This window comes from Trifolium pratense, linkage group LG6 (genome assembly GCF_020283565.1).
Source record: "Trifolium pratense cultivar HEN17-A07 linkage group LG6, ARS_RC_1.1, whole genome shotgun sequence".
NCBI classification, from domain to species: Eukaryota; Viridiplantae; Streptophyta; class Magnoliopsida; order Fabales; family Fabaceae; genus Trifolium; species Trifolium pratense.
In genome coordinates, this window is record NC_060064.1 from 42,966,779 (window position 1) to 42,983,869 (window position 17,091).

Genomic DNA, 17,091 nt, shown 5'->3' on the forward strand with positions numbered 1-17,091 from the left:
AGGTCATGAGATCTTCTTCTTTGAACCAATTTTTTTTTCTTCAGTTAAACTGGTTTTTTTATCAAAGCAAAAATTGATTTTCTTTTCCTCCATCGTTCAATTTCCATTTTTTTTATCAGGCCTCTCCGTAATGAATGACCAATGGGTTGATAAAAAAAAAAATGAAGACTTATTGTTTTGATAAAAAAAAAAATCACTTTAGCTTCTTTGTTGTTGCCGCCGGAAATAATGTTTGTGAGCTACTTGCAATTTTTTTAGATCTCTTTCATTCCTTAAACTAAGTTTTAATTTTAAAATCAATTTAGAAAATTTTAACCGCCGCAAAGATTAAGGGTGCGTTTGATTCGTAAAACAGCAAGAACTGGACAAAACAGTACATGACAGAACAAGATAATACAGAACAGGACAAAACTGTACCGGAGATATATAGGGCGATAATATTTTTATATTTGAAAATAAAATGGGTATTTTCGTATTTTTTATAGTTGTATTGTGGACAAAAAGTTGTCCTGTGGTTCAGTGAGGGACAAAAAATCTTGTTTTTGTCCTGTCCCTTGCTGCCTAATTTGTCCAGTTCCATAGCCTGTTTCAAATCAAACAGGGTACAACAAAAGTTATCCAGTCCAGTCCCCTTTTTTTTAGCAGATCAAACGCATCCTTAATCTTTCAATTCTATTGGCTATTTAAAAGTTTCTGGAATAGGTAAAGAAGAGGATGATTCACCTAGTCAAAATTTGTTCAACCAGAAATAGTCATACTCCTCCTTTTTTAGTTGTTTAAGAAAAAAGTTAGATATTTTTGTCAACTAGCAAATGTGTAGCTTGCTAAAAGACACCTTCTAATTTGAAGGTGGGTGTCTTATAGCAAAACCCTATATATATATATATATATATATATATATATATATATATATATATATATATATATATATATATATATATATATATATATATATATATTGTAGAACTGTATTTATACTATATTGATACTGAATATACACTATATTTTTATTAAATTTCAGAATATGGTAAAGATTAAAGTGAGATTCTTATTATTAATTCTATTATGTGTATGTTGTAGTTAAACATGCAAGCAAGAGGGTTTCAGAGGGTGTTCGAGAGGAGCGACTGCACATGGCACTATAATTTTAGGGGCACCAATTTTTTTACTTAGTGTGTTTATATGCGTGTGTGCGTGCGTCCGTGTGTTACAAGAAATAAATAAAATAATTATTAAACTAAATTTTAAAATAGACTTAGACACTTATGATCTTGATAGTGAAATGTATTTTTGAAGAATTAAAAATTATCAGAGATTCTTTTAACAATTGAAAGTATATTCTTTAATTTTTCTTTCGCATCATATATTTTATATGACATATAAAAAAAAATCGAGCATCAAAATGATAAGTTACTTAGGACACCCAAAATCTCAGGGACGGCCCTGCATGATGGGATATCTATCTCATTGTCAGATCACAAGTGGTGGACAGATTGTTAAGAGTCCCACGTCGGTTGAGAGATGATCTGACTAAGTGTTTATGTACTAGAGACAATCCTCACCTTACAAGCCGGTTTTGTAAGGATTAGTTAGGCCCAATACTCATTTCTAAGATAGTATCAGAGCCTCTCCACGATCCGTTGGGCCACCTGTTATCAGGTTTCCGCTATCGGGCCACCTACCGTTTATATTCACGCACCAAGCCCAATAGTGCTGGGCGTGAGGGGGTGTGTTAAGAGTCCCACGTCGGTTGAGAGATGGTCTGACTAAGTGTTTATATACTAGAGGCAATCCTCACCTTACAAGCCGGTTTTGTAAGGATGAGTTAGGCTCAATACTCATTTCTAAGATGTTGTTAAGAGTCTCACGTCGGTTGAGAGATGGTCTGACTAAGTGTTTATATACTAGAGGCAATCCTCACCTTACAAGCCGGTTTTGTAAGGATGAGTTAGGCCCAATACTCATTTCTAAGATGGTATCAAAGCCTCTCCACGATCCGCTGGGCCACCTGTTATCAGGTTTTCGCTATCAGGCCACCCACCGTTTATATCCACGCACCAAGCCCAATAGTGCTGGGCGTGAGGGGGTGTGTTAAGAGTCCCATATTGGTTGAGAGATGGCCTGACTAAGTGTTTATTACTAGAGGCAATTCTCACCTTACAAGCCGGTTTTGTAGGGTTGAGTTAGGCCCAAAATTCAATTTTAAGACGGATGTTACCCATTCTAATTTGAGGATCTTTACTTTTGGCGAATTAAAGGCTGCTACCATGAATTTGAAACCTAGGTGGTGAAGGAGGTTTTGGGACCAGGGATGGCTTAATTCCAAAAATAGTAGTGGAACTACTGTTGTCGTCAAGAAATTGAACTCTGAAAGCTGCCAAGGACTCGAGGAGTGGAAGGTACGTAAATGGTTCATCCTATTCAATCAATATTCATATATGGTTAACTGGTTTGTGTTTGTGCAGTCAGAAATACATTTTCTAGGACGGCTTGAATAAGCTTGATCATCCCTAACCTTGTTAAGTTGTTAGGATATTGTTACGAGGAACCAGAACTTCTTGTCTATGAATACATGCAGAAGGGCAGTTTGGAACATCATCTCTTGTCTATGAAGTTCAGCCACTTTCTTGGGATCTCAGGCTTAAGATAGCAATTGGAGCGGCCACCTCCTTCTTGCATACATGCGATAGTGGAATTATTTACAAGAGACTTTAAAGTCCTCCAATATATTGCTTAATGGGGTCAGTTCACTTCACTTCTATTTATTTATTTATTTACTTATAAATCTTCATAGTTTATAGTATTAATCGGCCTCAATTTAATTAAATTTTGGTGCTACTGCAGGCCAATAAAGCAAAGATATCAGATTTTGGACTTACAAAGCTGGGTCCTTTAGCAAGTCAATCTCATTTGTCAACAACAGTAATGGGCACACCCGGTTATGTAGCTCCTGAATATATGCAAACAAACAGGTAGGTAATTCATGTCTTCATTGTTTTTTAGCGCCAAAAAGATGAAATTCATTGTTGAAGTAGCTAGTACTACTACTACTACTACTACTACTCTTTGAATTTGATCGAAATTAACATCTATATGTAATAATTAACAATTTAGAGATCGACATATTATATGAAATTAGAACACATTTACTTGATAATCATAATCACAAACCATCGTTACCGGAATCGCACCAATATCGAAAACATCGATATACTAGACAAGGTCTTCCTTTGCCTATCACATGCTCCAGTCTTTGAGGTCTTTGATGGGGAAGACAACAAATGAGCGTTCGCTTGACAACGTGACGGCAAAGGGGACCTAACCTATCTATTTATAAGATAACAACCCTAGTACCACCCATCATGGACTCTAGAGTTGGGCCTACACTTTGTTTCTACACAAATCAGAATTAGTGTTCAAGCCCATTATTACTGATCACAATTATCGGGCTTAAGCATCATCAAATGGATCACAACAACATCAACCCGTTTTTATTAAAATCAAAAGCCACAATTGATTGCAGCCCACAAAATATTAGAAAATATTCTAACATTCTCCCACTTGGGCAAAATCAATTGTGTATATTTAATTTAAAGAAAATACTTTGAAAACGACTCTCGGGTTGATAACATATTTATTAACGTGGCCACAATGATCCCAAGATGCAACATCTAATTAAGACTCCGTCCAACAAAAGTTAAATGATATCGAATCATAGCGGTAATTATATCATTATCGATACAACACCTTCCATGGTTACAAATACCACCAAACCCCGTCGACTAGTCATCTGTGTAGAGTGTAGCGAGAAAATGATATGTTTGTGATCTCAACCATACTATCATTTTCTTCGTCAGTCCTCAATTTCTCTCAAATGCATTAAAGCCAGAGAAATTATATGGTCCATAAGATACCACAAGTCCAAGCTCCAAAACAATGTTGACTACCGCGGTATAATGATCTAATCAACATCGAGCTCCAATATTTTAGACATAATTTCTCTCAAATGCCTCAAAGCCAGAGAAATTACATGGTCCTTAAGATACCATAATGCCTCTGCTCCAAAATAGTGTTGATCACCGGCTAAATGATCCCGACAACACTGAGCTTAATTTATTTATGTTTACACATAATGCCTCAGCTCCAAAATAGTGTTGATCACCGGCATAGTGATCCCAACAACACTGAGCTATAATATTTATATAATGCCTCAGCTCCAAAATAGTGTTGACCACCGGCATAGTGATCCTAACAACACTGAGTTATGATATTTATTTATATTTGATTAAAATAATTTCAACATTATTGAAGGAGTTAATATAAAATTTCAAACTCCCACTAATCAAGCATATCAAAAGAATATAAGTTATCTCCCACTAATCAAGTGGTATATTAAAACTCCCACTTATCCAAACGTTCCTTCACAATTTTTAAAGAAAACTCAAATACTTGCTTCCATTTCTTATAATTTTTAAGATGTTCAACATTTCAATGAAAACATAATTATGAGAGGAGAAATCCATTTTGTAGTATTATCATAAGAGGCCAATATAATAGTACAATCACCTTTGGGCAGAATGTACAAACTAAGGTCAAATCCTCAGTCAAAACCTCAGATAAGTTAATCAATGAGTATACATTGAACTTTGAAATTTGTCACCTTTAGGCAGGCAAATTCCTCCGATCAATACATTCTCCAATAACTTCATCTCAAATTAATTTTTAACTACAACATATAATTATCACCTTTAGGCAGAAAATCACATGTCACAATTAAAAACATTCCTCAAACTACAAAGAAAATTCCATCAATTGATATAAGCGGTCCCACTTTGATGGTAACGGCCTATACCAACGCATGAAATCTCTTGCATAGGAATCAATAATTAAAAGTTTTCACATATAATTATATGTCTTTAGTCGGGGAGAGAGAAATCATTATTATGAAACAGTCAACTCATGAGAGATCATTACTGTGAAACAGTCAACTCAATATAATAAATAAATGATTTATGCAGCGGAATAATATGAGACTTCATTTGAAATATTATTGAGGATATAAAGCAAATAGTCCCGAACTTTTATAAATAACATAGGACTCCTCAATATAAGTCTCTATAAACATTTATAAATAGTTGACATGTAAAACTCTCTCACTTGATAGAGAATTATAGTTGAATTTATCAATCCAAAAGCGTTAAAATATTTAAACAAATATTCAACTATTTTCTCTATCACACAATGGACATGTCAAACAATGTCACACTAAATTTATATTTTTCCATAATAGAACTCTCGAAATATTAAACTTGAAATACTCCCACTCAATCGAGTAAAATTTTAAAATTGGAGTATATTGCAAGAAATTAATTGATGATCATATAGAGAGTTTCTAATTTTTAGAATATTATGGAAAATAATAACACTTTTATATATAATTGCACATTTATTATTTCAAAATGAGTCGATAATATCTTAAAAGAATTTCTCCTTATGTGCAATTATATAATAAGTCACAAGAGGATAAACAATTGCACAACTAACCTTCAAAAGTGTGACATCCATCCTTGCAATTAGAGTCAATGAACCTTAATGATTTGAGAGTATAATGAAGTCCTTTACAGCGTCATCTCAAACAGTTCACAAATCAACAACAAACCATTATATCATAATAATAAAATAACTCTAATAATAAATCAATGCAAAGATAATTCAATTTTCAATTGCCTTGCAAAAAAAAAAACTTAATTTCAGTACTAGTTTACGGTTGAGCATGTACACCAAGAACAACAAGGCAAAAGTGTAGTATAAGACTAAACCGGAACCAGCTTGTGTGCACAAATTCAATAACAAGCGTAGAAAACCAATCAAAATAGAACACACGATTTTAATAAATATTCTGCCACTCAAATTTATACATATATAGCTTCTATCGGTTAACTCTTGACAACACATAAGAGACTGATCACAAGTTATGAATAAGGTCAGAACCGAAATCATATCATTTGATTTTATATTTTTATTCTCATATATATCAACCGGCAAATGTAAGCAGCAAGCATAGAAGATAATCAAATCATAATATTGCACAAATTTACGCTCGGAATGCTCCCGTAATTGAGAAAATTAAATCATATATGGAATTAAACGGAAGCTTCAAACTCTATCATATATAACACGTGAAATTAAGAAAATTAAGTTTCTGAAAAAATAATCTGATCTCTGAGCAAATAAGTGGGAGAAAATATAAATTATAGCAACATCCAAAATTAATAGTCCATAATCTGAATTTGAGCAAAACAGAAGAATTTGAGCACTTATACCATAACACTTTAAATTGAACAACCCGCAATCAGTGGTGGTACCAAAAATAAATAAAAATTTCTCACCAAATTTCTCTTAACATACTTCACATGGTTGCTGCTAAATAGAATTAGTAGCAATCCCACATAGAACAATTTAATTGGTCCCAATATTGAGAAAGAAGACCCACAACATAATTAGAGAGCAAAAGTATTATAGTACTCAACTTAAATCCAATTAAACGGTTGAGAAAAAAAATTATCGAATGAAGCACATGTGTATAACCCAAAAGGCTATTAGCATCACACTATACACATGAAGCTATATATAAACAAAATCTGAACCCCAGAAGCAATTTAAAATAGTAGTATTAATAGTCATTTGGTCAAACGAAAATTTAAGGTATGGGAACACCTTTGTTTGCCACTAACAGGCTCAATCATATTAACAAGCAAAACTACAAGAAATGTTTAAAGCAGATACTTTCCAGTTGAGTCTAAAATATAGATAACATTTGGTGTTACAAACTTACAATCAATAAAATTGAGTCTAAAATAATTTTCCACTTGTAACACCTTAACAAAATATTCAATGTTAGTGTTACAACTTTAAAAAAATAACAAGGAGTAACAATTTATATAGCTTAAATCCATTAAACATAGATCTCTCACGTATGAGTACAAGGATCGATTTGGAAATCATGATATATAAAGGTATTCATCACACGGAATCAAACAGAAACAACAAACCCTCAAAATAAAATTATTATTTCGACAAAATTTTATTCAAACAAAATATCCGTGTTTTATTTCTATCAATGGCGGCACGACATATAATCAAGAAGGGTTCTGCACCTTTTATTTAAGTATCTGATTTTAACAAAATAATGGAGAAAAAAAGGGGAAGGTAAAGTATCACCCTATCACTATAATTCTCTATCAATTTGCATCGATTTCATGAGGTAGACTGTGGGTTTTGTTTTAAAGATATTTACAAAGAATGAACCCACTAATTTAGTAAAATACTTTTACCGAAATCAAGAAGAACATCATCGAAACATATATATATTGTTCATATGAATAATTGTGGACATTAATGAAAAATCCCAAAATTGAAATACGGGTTCTAAATCATATAATAAGGCTCTGATACCACATGTAATAATTAACAATTTAGAGATCGACATATTATATGAAATTAGAACACATTTACTTGATAATCATAATCACAAACCATCGTTACCGGAATCGCACCAATATCGAAAACATCGATATACTAGACAAGGTCTTCCTTTGCCTATCACATGCTCCAGTCTTTGAGGTCTTTGATGGGGAAGACAACAAATGAGCGTTCGCTTGACAACGTGACGGCAAAGGGGACCTAGCCTATCTATTTATAAGATAACAACCCTAGTACCACCCATCATGGACTCTAGAGTTGGGCCTACACTTTGTTTCTACACAAATCAGAATTAGTGTTCAAGCCCATTATTACTGATCACAATTATCGGGCTTAAACATCATCAAATGGATCACAACAACATCAACCCGTTTTTATTAAAATCAAAAGCCACAATTGATTGCAGCCCACAAAATATTAGAAAATATTCTAACACTATATACTATATGCAGGGCATCTATATGTAAAGAGCGATGTGTATGGATTTGGAGTAGTTTTGGTTGAGATACTAACAGGCCTACGAGCCATTGATCCCAAACGTACAACCGGGTATCACAGTCTAACGGACCGGATAAAACCACACCTACACAATAGAAGAAAATTGAAGAATAGTATGGATCATCATTTGGGAGATACATAGCCAATCAAAGCTGCACTTCATATACCTATGCTTGCTTCAAAATGTCTTGCACCTGAGCCCAAAATGCGCCTGTCCATGAAGGATGTTTTGGAGATCTTGCAGAAAATTCAAGCTTCCCCATACAAAACCGTGGAGGTTAGGGATGATCATTAATTATTTCATTAATCCTATTTATATGTGAATTAATAATTGGACCGGTATGATTAAGAGGCTATTGGACCGGTACATACATAAATAAGGAGAAATTCTCACATTTTCCTAGTTGAAATTCTAACCGTGACACTCCAACGTTTACTCACTATAATGGTATTATTGATAACTAGACCCTTACCCGTGCGATGCACGGATTTTATGCGCTATTTTACATTATAACGCGGAAAATTTATTTGTATAAGTTGAAATAATAATTATTATCAAAATTATAATAATAATAATAATAATAATAAACAAAAAAAAAACATCTAAATATAATATATTGATGTAAATATGTGTTTTGTAACACCCAAACCCCTTAACGCGAATTTATTAAATATAAATAAATAAAACACTTAAGAAAATCTAGGCGTCACATGTTAATAATACAAACCACGGCATAATTAAAATCATGCTAGCACAGCGGAATTAAAAGCGAATAATTAACATAGTGCATAATTGTTCACACAATATCCCTAGGCTCTAGGCCATATCAACAAAGGATATTATGTTTACAACCCAAAAGATAGGATTAGCAAAGTTAAATATGCCATCACGGGCTTAATACAATTCAAACGAATAACCCGACCCGGTAAAACCTAATCAGAGCAATTCTATACAACCCATCAAAAAGATATATAACATATATCTAAGGAGTAGTCTACGCTAACTCCTCACCAAAAAGCGCACTACCACGAGCACGAGCAAGCCCTCTAACTCTGATCGGGATCCTCAACCTGAGAATCTGAACCCCCAACGGTCCAGCACATAACACAAAGCATGGGAGTTAGATCACATAATCAAATAACAAGTGCAAGTAAAAGAGTACTTAAACACTTCTTCTATAATCATGCATATATCATACATACATCCATATTCATCAACAATCTACCATTCAATTATAAGTACATAAACACATATAATCGAATACTCACACAATTAATTATCACAATTAGCCAAGTATGTGTCACATATCACTTATCACATAAATGTACACATAACCTAATGCATTCTAATGCGTCAACTTCATGCAATGTCACCCTAGACATATCTAATGCATGTGGTACCGTTTCGTCTTTATTAGAGTATCTCACCTCTAATATTCGTCTTTATCGGATAAATATAATCCGATATCCGTCTTTATTGGAATATCCAATATACAACAACAAAATTCATGAATGCATGTATATGTTTTTCATGAATTCACCAACAATTATTTAGCATAAAGCTCGTCATTTACTATGTGGAACACTATCCAACATACGTCATTATTAAGATTAACAAAACCTTAATATTCGTCATTTACAACATCATACATGATTAACAATCGTTATAAGCATCAACAAGCATCAACAATCATCAACAAGCATCAACAATCATGTAAGGATACCATTAAACCATGTTACAAGTGCCTAATTACACTTATAAACATTAACAAAAAGTTGCAGGTCCAGTAATGTTCGCTAAGCGAAGGCTTAGCGAGCCTACGCGAACCTCACCAGAGGATCACCTGCTCGTGGCGAGCTGTTCGCCACACGTTCGCTGAGCGAAGGCCTAGCGAGTGCCTCCTGTCAGGACAGTTCAAAACTTGCGTTTTCTACACCAAATCACCCAAAAATCCCATTTTTTATGTTATAAATCCCAAAAGAGTTTGTATTCACACATAATAAACATAGATAGACACAAAAGGACAGTCCATTTCTCAGATCTACCTCATAAACATCGAAAAAGTAAAGATTGACACTTTTTCATCAAAACTTTGAGTTTAATCTGTTATAAAGCTCGTTTTTATCCATTATTTTCGTTCATTAATCATGTTAAAAGCATGTTAAACATATTAAGAACCTTAGGAACGAATTCCATCAAGAAAATCCGATAAGAGCTAAAACGAAAATGGGGTGGAGGAAGTTCGGGTGAGGAGAAATCGGCATTCTCCCCTTCCTCGGATCACCCACGATATAAGGAACCTACTCTCATACCTGAATTCGAAGAAAACTCGATGAATGATCTTGAATCTCTCCCTTTTCTTCTTGCCCTAGCTCCCAAGCTCTCCAACTCTCTCAAGAACACAAGAACTATGAGAAATGAAATGTTTCTCTCTTCCCTCATGGCCATATGGGCGCCCCCCCTCACACACACAAGGCCCATTGGGCCTCAAGCCCAATTGACTTGGCCCAATAACACGTTAACTCACTCTACTCGCTTAATAACTAAAGTACTCGATAAATAACATCTAGTTATTAACTTAATTAAAAGGCCACGTTAATTAAAATGTTTTAACACATAAAAATTAATAATTTGAAAATTGGGTCGTTACAACTCTACCCTCCTTAAAGAATTTTCGCCCTCGAAAATTACCTGGAAATAACTCTAGATACGAACTCATCATCTTGCTCTCCAATTCCCAAGTCGCATTCTCACCAGCGGGTCCTCCCCATACCACCTTCACCGAGGCGATATCTTTGTTTCTCAACCTCTTCACTTCTCTTCCTTCAATCCTCAAAGGCACAGTCTCGACCGTTAAGTCATCCCTCACTTGAACATCATCCGACTCAATCACATGTGACGGGTCTCTAACATACTTCCTCAATTGTGACACGTGAAACACATCGTGCAAATTCGCCAATGACGGCGGTAAAGCAATCCTATACGCCACTTTCCCCACTCTTTTCAAAATCTGATAAGGACCAATAAACTTCGACGTCAACTTCCTCGACTTCAAAGCACGTCCAATTCCGGTAGTCGATGTAACTCTTAAGAAAACATGATCACCTTCTTGAAATTCAATGTCTTTCCTCCTCTTGTCATGATAACTCTTCTGACGACTCTGAGACGCTTTCATCTTCTCTCGAATCATTCTAATCTTTTCCGTAGTCTCTTGCACAATCTCCGGACCAAGAATCACACTCTCTCCGGATTCAAACCAACAAAGCGGTGTTCTACACCTCCTTCCATACAAAGCCTCAAAAGGTGCCATTCCAATACTCGAATGAAAACTATTGTTGTACGTGAACTCGATCAACGGCAAACATGAATCCCAACTTACTCCTTGCTCCAAAACACAAGCTCTCAACAAATCTTCCAAAGATTATATTGTCCTTTTCGATTGGCCATCCGTTTGAGGATGATAAGCCGAACTCAACCTCAACTTAGTCCCTAAAGCCTCTTGTAAACTTTCCCAAAATCTCGAAGTGAACCTCGGATCTCGATCCGAAACAATACTCGACGGAATACCATGCAACTTCACAATTTGCTCCACATAGATCTCGGCCAACTTAGGCACCAAGGTACCTTTCTTAATAGCAATAAAATGTGCACACTTCGTTAAACGATCTACTACCACCCAAATCACTTCATAACCTTTCGTAGTCTTGGGTAAACCTCCCACAAAATCCATCGCAATACTATCCCACTTCCATTCCGGTATAAACAAAGGTTGCAACAAACCAGACGGTTTCTGATGCTCAATCTTCGACTTCTGACAAACTAGGCAAGCATAAACAAACTCAGAAATTTGCCTCTTCATTCCTGGCCACCAAAATAACTTCTTCAAATCTTGATACATCTTGGTTACCCCAGGATGAATACTCATTCCACTCCTATGACCTTCTTCCAAAATCATCTTCTTCATCTCGGGCACATCGGGTACACATACCCTTCCATGAAATCTCACGATTCCATTCTCGTCAACTTTGAAATTAGCTTCTTTTCCTTCCTCAACTACTATTGCCAACTTCTCCATTAACCTCTTATCCGTCTTTTGACATTTTTTGATATTCTCCAGAAAAGGATTCGTCAACTTCAACATTCCCAATTTCACACTCTTAGGAGTCACTTCACACACTAGACTCAAGTCTCGAAATTCTTCAATCAACTCTAACTCTCTCACCATTAGTGATGACATGTGCAACGATTTCCTACTCAACGCATCGGCCACCACATTAGCTTTTCCGGGGTGATAACTCAAATCAAAGTCATAATGGTTCAAAAATTCGAGCCATCTTCTTTGTCTCATATTCAACTCCTTCTGATCGAATAGATACTTCAAGCTCTTGTGATCACTAAAGACTTCGAACTTCGATCCATACAAGTAATGCCTCCATACTTTCAATGAAAACACAACTGCGGCTAACTCAAGATCGTGTGTCGGATAATTCCTCTCATGAACCTTCAGTTGTCTCGACGCATACGCTACAACTTGACCTTTTTGCATAAGCACACCTCCTAGTCCCATCTTCGAAGCATCACAATACACGACGAAAGATTCCTTAGCATCCGGTAAAATCAACACAGGCGCGGTAGTCAACCTCTTCTTAAGCTCTTGAAAACTTTCTTCACACTTCACATCCCAAACAAACGCTTGATCCTTCCGAGTCAACTGCGTCAAAGGCAAAGCCAACTTCGAAAACCCTTCAATGAATCTTCTATAATTACCAGCCAATCCAAGAAAACTTCTTATCTCAGAAACAGACTCCGGCGTTCCCCATTGCAATACGGCATCAACTTTTGCTGGGTCAACCGCTATTCCTCCACTTGAAATCACATGACCAAGAAAACTTACTTCTTTCAACCAAAATTCACACTTCGACAATTTGGCATACAACTTCTTCTCCTTCAAAACTTGTAAAACAATCCGTAAATGCTCCTTATGTTCCTCTTCGGACTTTGAGTAAACTAAAATATCATCGATGAATACCACTACAAACTTGTCCAAGAATGAATGAAAAATCCTATTCATGTACTCCATAAAAACACCAGGTGCATTGGTCACACCAAAAGGCATCACTGAATATTCATAATGACCATACCTCGTCCTAAAAGCAGTCTTTGGTATATCTTCCGTTTTCACTCTAATCTGATGGTATCCGGATCTCAAATCAATCTTACTAAACACGCAAGCTCCAACCAATTGATCCATTAAATCATTTATCCTCGGAAGTGGATACTTATTCTTGATCGTCACTTTGTTCAACTGTCGGTAGTCAATACACAACCTCATACTCCCTTCTTTCTTCTTAACCAACAACACAGGTGCACCCCACGGCGATACACTAGGTCGAATAAACTTCTTCTCAAGTAGTTCCTCTAGTTGCTTCTTCAACTCATTCAACTCTGACGCTGACATTCGATACGGTGCCATAGATATCGGACTAGTACCAGGTACCAAATCAATCGTAAACTCTACTTCTCTTTTCGGCGGTACATCTGACACGTCTTCCGGAAATACATCGGGAAATTCACAAACAACCGGTAACTCTTCCACCTTAACTTCACCTTCCATCTTCAAGGATGCAAACAACGCATACACCTCTACAGGTTCCTTCAACGATTCTACTACTTCCTTCTTACTCATCAAATGCAAACTCTCCTCCGGTTTAGGAAACACAACAGTCTTCTCACAACAGTTAATATGGACTCGATTAAATATCAACCAATTCATACCAAAGATAACATCTATACCACTAAGTTGGATACACACTAGGTCCATTCCAAAGTGTCTACCAAACACGGTTACGGGACAGTCACGACATACGAGACGGGTAGTTACAGAACCATTAGCAGGAGTTTCTATTTCCATACGACCAGACATTTCAGACACAGGTATACTAAGACGCTTCATGCAATCAACGGATATAAAAGAATGTGTTGCTCCCGTATCAATAATCGCAATTAAAGGAGTGTTATAGATGAAACACGTACCTCTAATGAGATTATCCCCCTGATCCGCATCATCTCCACTCAAAGCAAACACCTTTCCCATAGTCTTCTTCGGCTTCTTGCACATAGGACTCTTGTGACCCTCTTCACCACAATTGAAGCAAGTCACCTTCACTAGACAAACATCGGACCTATGTCCCCACTTTCCACAATTGAAACACTTGTCTCCTTTCCCTGGGCATTCATAAGACTTATGGCCCACTTCTCCACACCTATAGCATTGACCGCTACCTTTCTTCTTCCCACCACTAGCCTCAACAACTTTCTTTCCTTTGTCACCATAGGGCTTCCCACGGTCTTGACCTTTTCCTCTTTTGTCGCTCATGGCCTTGTAGTAGTTAGTCTTGGCCTTTCCATCATCATCACAGATACGGCACTTATCCACCAAAGTTGCAAAGTCTCGGATTTGAGAAAATCCGATAAGATGCATGATGTCCGGGCGCAACCCACTTTCAAACTTGACACACTTGTCATTCTCAGCTTCCACGGTGTTGTAGTGTGGACTAAACGCACATAGCTCCTCAAACTTCACGGAATACTCCTGATGGATTATTTTCGCAAGTGAACGAATTACCACGTAGTAATAAAAAATATCGATCCACAGGGATTGTGTGATCAAACTAGTCGAATAGTGCTCATAGACATTATGCAAGAAATACACATAAATTGGGGGTATGTTGAGTGATGAATTGTTAGAAAACGTGCTTTGATATAATGGAAAAGCGAGGTAGAATCATCGGAATCGCCTAGTCTATAGCTAAACCACATGCAATTACTATATCATAGGAATCTACTCAAGTGTTAACAACTAGATCGACAAATTAGTGAATCGCAATCTCTTGTCAAAATCCACTCTATTCGTTGTCGATACTCCCCCGATCTCTCGGGCGGAAGCTACCTACAACGAATGATATTAACGCGCGTCAATCGTTCGCTACACTCTATGCCTCAATCTCTCGACCGGAGACACTCGAGCGCTTAATGCAATTCAGTTCAGAAATTAAATCAATACTCTCGCACGTGACTTAACTCGAAATCATTACAACACTAATGAAGGATTATAAAGCATTAAACATCGAATTGCATTAAATCAACACTATGAACAGAGTAGTTTCTTACACATATAGCAGATTACATGAGGTCTATCTACATCCTAGGCTATCCTAGATCCTACCTCCGAAGAACTTAGCTCCTCATCTCCCTTTGTTCGCGTCCGAGCTTCAATGTCATGGCTTGTGAATCCATGCTATCGATGTGCTTGGAGCTTCCTTCGGAGTCTTGAATCCCAATCTTGAAGTTCCAAACCCAGAATGTAGATCAAATTTGCAGCATTTTCCAACCAGAAAACAGAATTATGCAGAAACTATATATACAGAATGCAACCACGCCGCGCGCCAGATCTATCACGCCGCGCGTGGTTGCAAATCCATCAACTACGCCGCGCGTGGTAACAGAATCACGCGGCGCGTGATCAAGTCAGAGAGCAATCTTCTTCTTCAACAAGGCTTCACGTCGCGCGTGGTAAGGCATCACGCCGCGCGTGATCAGAGTGAAAATCTTGGCTCCCTTTGAGCTCCATCACGCGGCGCGTGATGGGCTACGCCCCCAGCGTAGTGAAAAACATCCATTTCCTGCAATTTTTCCTGTTTTCTTGCAAAACAAGTAATCAAGCTTATGGTTAGATTTCTCTTATATTTATTGCTAAAAACCTACTAAAATGCATCTAATGTTGCTAAAATAGGCATGGATTAGAGAGTGTGACGATTCGTCATCACAACCCCAAACTTAAACCTTTCCTTGTCCTCAAGGAAACAACTTTTACCTCAAGCTTTTGTGTCAAGACCTTGGCATTTTCCTTAAATTTACTCGAATCATACATACGTGAGACTCACCTGATGATCAATGATTCACCTGCAAACAATGCTCAATTGCACAACCGTTCCCGCAAGACATTTTCAAGTAGTTCACACTTTCCGACCAAGGCTCTATGATTTCATCACACTACTCACGTGCACTCCTCAGTTTGGGTAATTCACTCAAATCAACACATCAATGCAAGTCAACAATAATTTTGCAAGTAGTCTAAGAATTCATTCGGTTCACTTTGTGCACACACCTTAGAGGTCTTTTAGGGTTATAACGTGGCTTGGCTAGGGTGGATGGTGACATTTTGGATAAGTAGTAGAAAAACTTGGAGTTAGATCCCCCTATTAGTCAAAGAACATATTCATAAACCAAAACCTTATTCTTTTGAAACATAGTGGACTAGAGAACATTTTCATTTCAACACACAAGTTTGCAATTCTTTTTGTACTCAAGGCTATCACTTCTTTTTGCATTTCTTTTCCCTTTTTCAATATTCATTTCTTTTGTTTCCTTTTTTTTCTCTTCCACAAAAAGCCTTGTAACTTTTGAAATTTTTTCTCAATTTTTCAAATCAAACATTTGTAAGTTCTCTAGTACCCTCACCCCAAACTTTATTGTTTGCTAATTCCAAAGAGCAACCCCAAACTTAGTGGTGAGCAATGCGCATCAACCACTAATTAGGTGCCTAACCTCCAAGAAAGTCATTCCTTTTTTTTTTCATCAAAAATTTCTTAAGGTGTTGCAAAAATAACATATTCTTTTTCAGCTCAAAATGGTTAAGCAAAGGATAATTATATGTAAGGGTGGATAGAAAGGCTCAAAGGTACCAAGGAACATGCCTCGTGTGTGCTACAAAAGTACCAATCAAATAAAAAGACGACAAGCAAAATCGAGAGACAATACATGAGCGGATATCACACATAGAAGAAAAAGGAGTGTTTGGCTCAATACCTCTCGGTTGGGTCGAATCAAAGAACCGGTCAAAAAGTGTGCGTTCCCTTCCTTTGCCTCTTGATCACATGAGTGCAACAAGCTATTGCACTGCAGGTTTCACATATCACACACGGAGAAAATCAAGCAATTGATACTCAAGTAACTAGAAGGAACATGCCAAAATATTGAAACAAACTCTAAAAGTAAAAACCATTCCACAATCAAACAAGACATAGTTCAAATTCAAAGTTAAAATAGTA

The 17,091-nt window shown here is 36.6% G+C and overlaps 1 pseudogene; it reads left to right on the plus strand.

The window, feature by feature from the left end:
• The first annotated feature begins 1,024 nt into the window (after positions 1 to 1,024).
• On the plus strand, positions 1,025 to 8,275 carry LOC123892311 (annotated as a pseudogene).
• Positions 8,276 to 17,091: the final 8,816 nt, after the last annotated feature.